Below are 9,554 nucleotides of genomic sequence, written 5' to 3'. Positions count from 1 at the left end.
CATTAACAAATTCCTAACATTATTATATATCAGGTCGATGTTGAAATTTCCTCCATTTACTCATAAAAGTTTTTATACCTTTTAAAAAATCATTGCAATTGGTCAATATAGCTTTTAAGGGTTTTTTGGTTTGTCTTTGTTTTTTTTTAAGATTTTATCTATCTATCTATCTATCTATCTATCCATCTATTTTGAGGATTTACTATAATTTATTGAGAACTTTACCCTGCCCTGGTAGTCTCTAGGTCACTTTTTCTGCTTGTAGATCTTGTGCACCAGCCTCAGGAAGATGGCTGGGGGCAAGGGCAGTGAGTGCTGCTCAATAAGACCCATAAGGTGTCTGTAACTGTTTTGTTCATACTGCATGAACACAGTCTACGGAGTCTGTTCCTCATACAGCACCTTCACCCAGTCCACCTTCTGAGCCTCCTTCTGTCCATAATTCTCCTGCAAGATCTGACACTGTTCCAGAGAGGCCCGTTGCAGACACTGAACCACCAGCCAGCTGCGTTTACCGTCCTGGATACTCTTACCTTTGGAGACTCCAAAGAGGTCGAGGTAATCATCCTGAATCTGAAAGACTTCCCCCATCTCCAGCAGGATCTTCTTGGCATTAGCATGTTCCTTCTCCCCATCAATGCCTGCCATATACATGGCGGCAGCTACAGGAAGGTAGAAGGAGTAGAAAGCTGTCTTATACTTGACAATAGATTTGTACCTCTCTTCAGTGTATTTGCCAAGATCCACACTGCCTTGTAGGGCTGTGATGAGGTCCAGGGTCTGTCCAATCTCAGTCTGCTAGGAACTCTGCAGGAAGAGCTCCATTAGGCTCAAGTGATAGGGCTGCTCTTAGCAGTGGAGCTTCGACAGTTGGTAGACACATGCTTCCAGAAGAATTGCATCATTGATGGCATCCAAACCTATACCTGGCTTCTGACCTGCCCCCATTGGGTTAGGGATGAATCCATAATGTCATCTGACATCAGGAAGAAAGCATGGAGCAATTTCACACACCAGCCCACAGTCATGCCTGCTGGAGACTGTCAGCATCCAGCTTTCTTGGTTCCACCAGATCCTGGAATATTATCAGCAGTCATATCCCACTGGTACTTGCTTCCAATGACATTGTCCTTGAGACGGGCAATAGCATCTCTGATTTCTGGGTGCCCTATTTCATTCTCAGTCAGCACCCTGACAATCTCAGAGAAGTGCTGGATGCAACTCTGCTTTTTTTGGTCATAAATATCTAATTTCTGGTCTCCATCCATTCTGAGGGAGGAGTGAAGTACTCTGCTGCTGGATGCAGGTTCTTTTATTTATTTACTTTTAGACAGAGGGGAAGGCAAGGAGAAAGAAAGGGAGAGAGATATTAATGTGTGGTTGCCTCTCACGTGTTCCCTACTGGGGACCTGGCTCACAACCCACGCATGTGCCCTGACTGGGAATCAAACCAGAGACTCTTTGGTTCACAGGCCATTGCTCAATCCATTGAGTGATGCCAGCCAGGGCTGGGGCTTTTTTTTTTTTTTTTTAACTCTATAGGTTCTCTCCCACTCATAATTTATCCATGCAACTTACAGTTTTTAAAAACTATTTAAAAATATATTTGTTCAAAGATTTTCCCACATTATGGATATTGATTATTGCATTGTCACTGTGGTATTTTACGTGTTCCATAAAATGAATTTTCTATTTTTTAAGTATATTTTATTCATTATGCCATTGCAGTTGTCCCTGTTTTTCCTCTCCTTTATTCCCCTTCAGCCTTGCACCTCCTCTCCCTCCAGCATTCTCCTCCACCTTAGTTCATGTCCATGGGTTGTACAGATAAGTTCTTTGGCTTCTCGATTTCCTATACTAAAAGAAATTGACATGATTATCAAGGACATCCCAAACCTTATTAACAAAAGGGCCCTGCTCCAAATAGTTTTACTGTTGAGTTTTGACAATTTTCAAGGAAGAGAAAATAACTATTTATACAAATCAGTCAGAAAATAAAAAAGAGGAATAACTTCTTTTCTTTTTTAAATAAAACTTTATTTTAATTATTGTTCAAGTGCAATTTTCTATCTTTTACTCCCATTCCGGTCCACCCACACAGCCCTCCCCACCTCCCTCCCATTTCCACCCACCCCTAGTTTTTGTCCATGTGTCCTTCACACTTGTTCCTGTAAACCCTTCCCCTTTTCCCCTGAAATTCCCCTGAAATTCCCTCCCCTCTCCCTTCTGGACACTGTCAGCCTGTTCTCTGTCTCAGTGTCTTTGGTTATATTTTGCTTGCTTCTTTGTTTTGTTGATTAGGTTCCTGTTAAAGGTGAGATCATATGGTATTTGTCTTTCACTGCCTGGCTTATTTCACTTAGCATAATGCTTGCCAGTTGCATCCATGCTGTTGCAAAGGGTAGGAACTCCTTCTTTCTTTCCGCTGCATAGAATTCCATGGTGTAAATGTACCATAGTTTTTTGATCCATTCATTTACTGATGAGCACCTAGGTTGCTTCCAGCATTTGAGTATTGTAAATTGTGCTACTATGAACATTGGGATGCATAGGTTCTTTTGGACAGGTGTTTCAGGGTTCTTAGGATATAATCCTAGCAGTGGAATTGCTGGGTCAAAAGGCAGATCATTTTTAGTTTTTTGAGAAAATTCCACTGTTTTCCACAGTGGTTGTACCAGTCTGCAATCCCACCAATGGTGCACTAGGGTTCCCTTTTCTCCACAACCTCTCCAACACTTGTTTGTTGCTTTGTTTATGATGGCCATTCTGATTGGTATAAAGCGGTATCTCATTGTGGTTTTAATTTGCATCTCTCTGATAGCTAGCAATATTGAGCATCTTTTCATGTGTCTCTGGATCCTCTGTATGTCCTCCTTGGAGAAGTGTCTGTTCAAGTCCTTTGCCCATTTTTTAATTGGTTTGCTTGTCTTTTTAGAGTGGAGTCGTGTAAGTTCTTTATATATTTTGGAGATGAAATCCTTGTCTGAGGTATCATTGGCAAATATGTTTTCCCATACAGTTGGTTCTCTTTTTATTTTAATACTGTTTTCTTTAGCCATGCAGAAGATTTTTGTTTTGATGAGATCCCATTTGTTTATTCTTTCCTTATTTCCCTTGCTCTGGGGGACGTATCAGTAAAAAAGTTTCTGCGTGAAATATCTGAGATTTTCCTGCCTATGTTCTCCTCTAGGACTTTAATGGTGACATGGCTTCTATTTCAGTCTTTTATCCACCTTGAATTTATTTTTGTGTAAGATGTAAGCTGGTGCTCGAGTTTCATTTTTTTGCATGTAGCTGTCCAGTTCTCCCAACACCATTTGTTGAAGAGACTGTTTTTACTCCATTTTATATTCCTGCCCCCTTTGTCAAATATTAATTGGCCGTAGAGACTTGGGCTTATTTCTGGGCTTTCTGTTCTGTTCCATTGGTCCATATGTCAGTTCTTATGCCAGTACCACGCTGTTTTGACTACAGTGGCCGTGTAATACAGTTTGATATCAGGTATTGTGATCCCTCCTACTTTGCTTTTCTTTCTCAAAATTGCAGCAGCTATTTGGGGTCGTTTATGGTTCCATATAAATTTTTGAAATGTTTGTTCTATGTCTGTGAAATACACCATTGGTACTTTAATAGGTATTGCATTGAATCTGTAAATTGCTTTGGGTAGTATGGACATTTTGACGATGTTAATTCTTCCAATCCATGAACACAGTATATGTTTCTATTTGTTTGTGTCTTCCTTAATTTCTTTCTTCAATGTTGTGTAGTTTTCTGAATACAGGTCTTTTACCTCCTTGGTTAGGTTTATTCTTAGGTATTTTATTTTTCTTTTTGCTATATCAAATGGGATTTTTTTTCTTGATTTCTGCTTCTGCTGTTTCATTGTTGGTATATAAAAGTGCCTTTGATTTCTGGATGTTGATTTTGTATCCCGCTGTTTTGCCAAATTTGTTTATTAATTCGAGCAGTTTTTTGGTGGAGTCTATAGGATTTTCTATGTATGCTATCATGTCATCTGTAAATAATGACAGTTTTGGTTCCTCCTTTCCAATTTGGATGCCTTTTATTTCTTTTTCTTGTCTGATCACTGTGGCTAAAACTTCCAATACTATATTGAATAAAAGTGGTGAAAGTGGACAGCCTTGTCTTGTTCCTGATCTTAGTGGAAAAGATTTTAGTTTTTGCCCATTGAGTATGATGTTGGCTGTAAGTCTCTCATATATGGCTTTTATTATGTTGAGGAATGCTCCCTCTATTCCCACTTTGCTGAGTGTTTTTATCAGAAATGGGTGCTGTACCTTATCAAATGCTTTTTCCATATCTATTGATATGATCAGGTGATTTTTTGTCTTTGCTTTAGTTTATGTGATATATTACATTTACTGATTTGCGAATATTGTACCATCCTTGCATACCTGGGATGAATCCCACTTGGTCATGGTGTATGATCTTTTTAATGTATTGTTGGATGCAGTTTGCCAATATTTTGTTGAGGATTTTAGTGTCTATGTTCATCAGTGATATTGGCCTGAAGTTTTCTTTCTTTGTTGTGTCTTGATCTGGTTTTGGGATTAGGATGATGCTGGCTTCATAAAAAGAATTTGGGAGTCTTCCATCATTCTGGATTCTTTGGAATAGTCTGTGAAGGATAGGGGTTAGCTCTTCCTTAAATGCTTTGTAGAATTCTCCTGTGAAACCATCTGGACCTGGACTTTTGTGTATTGAAAGTTTTTTGATTACTGCTTCAATTTCATCTGCTGTTATTGGTCTGTTCAGGCTTTCTGCTTCTTTTTTGTTGAGTTTTAGAAGATTATATTTTTCTAGAAATTTGTCCATATCACCTAGGTTTTCAAATTTCTTGGCATACTGTTCTTTGTAGTAATTTCTTACAGTCCTTTGTATTTCTGTGGTGTCAGTTGTAATCTCTCCTCTTTCATTTCTGATTGTGTTTATTTGAGTCCTTTCTTTTTTTTTTCTTGATGAGCCTGCTTAAAGGCTTGTCCATGTTTGTTTATCTTTTCAAAGAACCAGCTCCTGGATTCACTGATCTTTAGAATTGTGTTTTTAGTCTCTATGTCATTTAATTCTGCTCTGATCTTGGTTATTCCCTTCCTTCTACTTTCTCTGGGCTGTCTTTGTTGTTGTTCCTCGAGTTCTTGTAGCTGTAGGGTTAGGTTGTTTGTTTGACATTTTTCTATCTTTTTTAGGTAGGCCTGTATTGCTATGAACTTCCCTCTCAGGACTGCCTTCTCTGTGTCCCATAAGTTTTGAGTTGTTGTGAGTTCATTTTCATTTGTTTCCAGAAACTTTTTGATTTCTTCCTTTATTTCATTATTGACTCATTCATTATTTAATAGCATGCTCTTCAATCTCCATGATTTTGAGTGTTTCAGGTTTCTTCCCTTGGGGTGGTTTCTAATTTCAGTCCCTTGTGATCCGAGAAAATTCTTGGTATGGTTTCAATTTTCTTGAATTTGTTGAAGCTTGCTTTGTGTCCTATCATGTGGTCTATCTTTGAAAATGTTCCATGTGCATTTGAAAAGAACGTGTATTTTGCTTCTTTAGGATGAATGGCTCTATATATACCAGTTAAGTCCATTTCTTCTAGGGCATTGTTCAATGCCACTATATCTTTGTTGATATTTTGTTTGGAAGATCTGTCCATTTTTTGACAGTGGGGTGTTAAAATCCCCCACCATAATTGTGTTGCTGTCAATATCTTTCTTGAAGTCCTCTAAGATTTTCTTTATGTATTTGGGTGCTCCTGTGTTGGGTGCATATATATTTATGTTTAAGTCTTCTTGGTGGATTCTTCCCTTGAGTATTATGAAATGACCTTCTGGGTCTCTGTTTATGGCCCTTTTTTGGAAGTCTATTTTGTCTGATATGAGTACTGCCATCCCAGCTCTTTTTTTTTTTTTCCTGTGCATTTGCTTGGAAAATTTGTTTCCAACCCTTCACTTTTAGCCTGTATATATCTTTTGTCCTGAGGTGGATCTCTTGTAGGCAACATATGTGTGGGCCATGCTTTCTTATCCATTCAGCTATTCTATGTCTTTTGATTGGAGCATTTTAATCTATTTATGTTTAAGGTTATTACTGATAGGTACTTATTCATTGCCATTTTTATACCTCTACCTCTCTCTCTCTCTCTCTCTCTCTCTCTCTCTCTCTCTCTCTCTCTCTCTCTTCCTTTCTTCTTTTCCTCAAACCAGTCCCTTTAGCATCTCTTGCAGAGCTGGTTTGGTGGAGGTGTATTTTTTTAGACTTCTTTTGTCTGGGAAGCTTTTTATTTGGCCTTCTATCTTGATTGAGAGCCTTGCTGGGTAAAGTAGCCTTGGTTGGAGACCTGTGGTTCTCATTACTTAGAATATTTCTTGCCATTCTCTTCTGGCTTGGAGTGTTTCCATTGAGAAGTCAGCTGCTAGCCTTATTGGGGCTCCCTTGTATGTTACTTCCTGTTTCTCCCTTGCTGCCTTTAAGATTATCTCTTTGTCTTGGTATTTTTTCCATTTTAATTATGATGTGTCTTGAGGTGGGCCTCTTTGGGTTCCTCTTGATTGGGAATCTCTGTGTTTCCTGGATTTGTGTGACTTTTTCTCATCAAATTAGGGAAGTTTTCCATCATTACTTTTTCAAATAGGTTTTCTATCCCTTGCTCTTCTTCTTTTCCTTCTGGTATTATTATGTTTCATATTGTCTTGCATTTCTCTTAATCCCTCTTCATTCTTTCTGAGCCTCTTTTCTTTTTCTTTTCTTTTCTATGTGTTTTTTTCTACTTTGTCCTCTAGTTCGCTGATCCAATCTTCTGCTTCATCGATCCTGCTTTTCATTCCTTCTACTGTGTTCTTCAGTTCTGAAATGGTATTCTTCATTTCCTCTTGGCCTTTGTTGATAGTTTCTATTTCCTTTTTCAAAAATATGGAACACTTCACGAATTTGTGTGTCATCCTTGTTTAGGGGCCATGCTAATCTCCTCTGTATTGTTCCAGTTTTAGTATATGTGCTGCCGAAGCGAGCACATAACTTGTTTTCTTGAGGCTGGTATAACTTTGACTTCAAACTCAGTGTGAAGACAAAAAAGGGAATTATGGGCCTTTTGCTCTTCTAAGCAGGGATGCAAAGATCTATATAAAATATTAGCCATATGAACCCAACACTTTATTACAAATAAGATACATCATGACCAAGTAATGTTTTCCTAAAAACACATGAACAGGACAATACTAAGCTTCTATTAGTGGGTTCCTGGTATATGCTAGGTGCTCCATATTAGTTATTTATGGCTATTAAAGATGGTGGGAGTATAAACTAGTTCAATGACTTTAGAAAACAGCCCTGACCTGTGTGGTTCAGTTTTGGGTGGCTTCTGACAAAGGGAAGGGTCACAGTGTGATGGATATCAGCCAGCAGTATCCATCGCTGCAGATGCTTGTCGAAACATGAGAAAACATACACATGGACAATCTAGTCCTGTGGAGAAATAGGGATGAAATGGCCACTCTCTCTAGTGGAGAGTGCCCCGTTTTCCCACCTGAGCAGGCTTTTATTAAGAATACAGATACAGTTTGTGGATTATAGTCTGGCAGGGAAGATAAAACAAGTAGGTAGTTTTCAAAGGGGCTGGCAGATCTCCTGCTGGGATTCTGGGCTGAGATTTGGGGGGTTTATCACTTAAACAGACTACAGGACCTAAAAGACTAGTTTCGTTTCCTGCCTGTGCCTTCATATTCTAATTCAAGAGCATCCTCCAGCAAGCAGATCTCACAGGATCTTGCATATTCTATGTCCCAGGCCTGATTACCCTGGGGGTCCACTGACTCTGGTCTGGACTGCACCACCCCTGTTATTTCTGCAGGCCTGAGTCAGGCAGAGGAGACAAAGGCAGCCAGGAGACTTGGATTTCTCACAGCTAGAACAAGGACTCAAGCTTTGTCAAAGCCAAGGGGGCAGGGGTCGATGTCGATCACCCCTTCATTTCCACAGCCTCCCAAGTCTTTCCCTGAGGCCTCCACATGATCCTGCCTGTCTTAGGCGATTCCCCCCTTGGGAAATCTTACCCATCATTGGCTAACTGATCAAGCACTGGGGGCTGGCACAGAACAGGCAGCGCTCATGCCAGGGAAATAAGTTTTGTCTCCTTAGTGTCTCCTGGTGTGGAGGCCTCTTACTCAGCCTTAGCCATGGGTGGGGGGGAGGTTATAGCTTCCTGACACCAGGCAGGGCGGACCCCAACATTGCAGTCAGGACACATGCCTGGGTTACAATCTAGATGGAGGTTGGGGGGCATGGACGAGAAGTAACCAATTAATGTTTCTCTCTCACATCAGTGTTTCTCTCCCTCTCATTTGCCCTTCCTTTTCCTTGTCTCTAAAATTAAATAAATAAAAACTTTAAAAAAAAACAAAACAGTTTCACATTATTTTGTAAAGGTAAACATGTGTATAAACTCCAACTCAGGAATTCTACTCCTATAGGTTCTTACATATGTGCAGTTGTAGACATATACAAAAATATTCTTAGTAGCTTTCTTTGAAATAGTAAAAATGGAAATTAAAAAAAGAAGGAGTCCATGTGTAGGAAAGTGGATAAATGACTTGTGTTAGGATCACAGTGGACTGCTCTTCAGCAGTAGAGTTGTAAGCAAGAAAGTGGGAGTTGAAGAGTTGAAAATATAAGAGGAAAAGTAATTAAAACCAGGAGGGGGCCATCAAATGAGCCTAGAGTGCTGTGGTTTGCAACTGAATATAAAAAAATAAAAGTCAAGGATTTATTATAAGGATATGGTGTTATTTCATGGACTAAAAGAACAGTAGTGTGGCTGGGATTTGTTTCAGAAAGGAACTGAAATTAAGGCCTTTGAAGCTTCCAAGTCAACCTCTGCCTCTCATCTCTGTTCCTCCATATGGATTTGTTTTACTCCTCTCTCTCCATGGACTTATTTGTTCTGCAGCCTCTATGGGTTCACAGTAAAGATGGTTGTTTCACAGTTGTCTCATAGGTTGCAGTTTCAGCCACATAATGAGTATGACCTAATTATTCTTGCATCCCAACTAAAAATTTCCAGAAAAGAGAATCTTACAAGTTGTCAAGCCCTAGCCCTAAGACCCATGGGTTCTATGATACAAATACAGTTGCCAGTGGTCCATTCCTGAGACCTGTAGATCAGGGTGGCAATTTGGTTACTGCCAAAACAAAGATGGTTACTGATGGAAATTATTCTTGAATTTATTCTGGTTTTCACTTAATTTGTATTTATTGGCAAATAGGTCCCATATAAATCAGAGAAGTTGTTAAGCAATCATTGTCCCGCAGCAGCAAATAGTGTAGTTTATTTGCAGAATCCTTCTTCTCACCACCTGCAGAACAGAAGTCAAAACACTGCAACCTCCACTTTCCAATGGTTAGAGGACATAAAATAAGCCCATGGAAAAGGTTCATTGAGCCTCCCATGAAAAGTCATCACACTGTGAATTCAAGGCAGCCTGCTTATGGGCAATGAGTAGAAAATGCTCTGAAAGAGAGTGGTATGAATAAGCCAGACTTTAAGTGAG

The 9,554-nt window shown here is 39.5% G+C and overlaps 1 non-coding gene and 1 pseudogene across 1 annotated transcript; both read right to left on the bottom strand.

The window, feature by feature from the left end:
• Positions 1-246: 246 nt before the first annotated feature.
• On the bottom strand, positions 247-1,301 carry LOC123818889 (annotated as a pseudogene).
• A 5,614-nt stretch (positions 1,302-6,915) lies between these two features.
• On the bottom strand, positions 6,916-7,022 carry LOC123818980. The gene has a single exon (XR_006785744.1). It is a non-coding gene; the product is annotated as a U6 spliceosomal RNA (small nuclear RNA).
• Between the last annotated feature and the right edge of the window lie 2,532 nt (positions 7,023-9,554).

Source organism: Phyllostomus hastatus, unplaced genomic scaffold, assembly GCF_019186645.2.
Source record: "Phyllostomus hastatus isolate PE091 unplaced genomic scaffold, TTU_PhHast_1.1 phas_contig_29, whole genome shotgun sequence".
Taxonomy (NCBI): domain Eukaryota; kingdom Metazoa; phylum Chordata; class Mammalia; order Chiroptera; family Phyllostomidae; genus Phyllostomus; species Phyllostomus hastatus.
The sequence above is the reverse complement of the archived record's forward strand: the minus strand, read 5'-3'. Positions and strand labels throughout refer to the sequence as shown.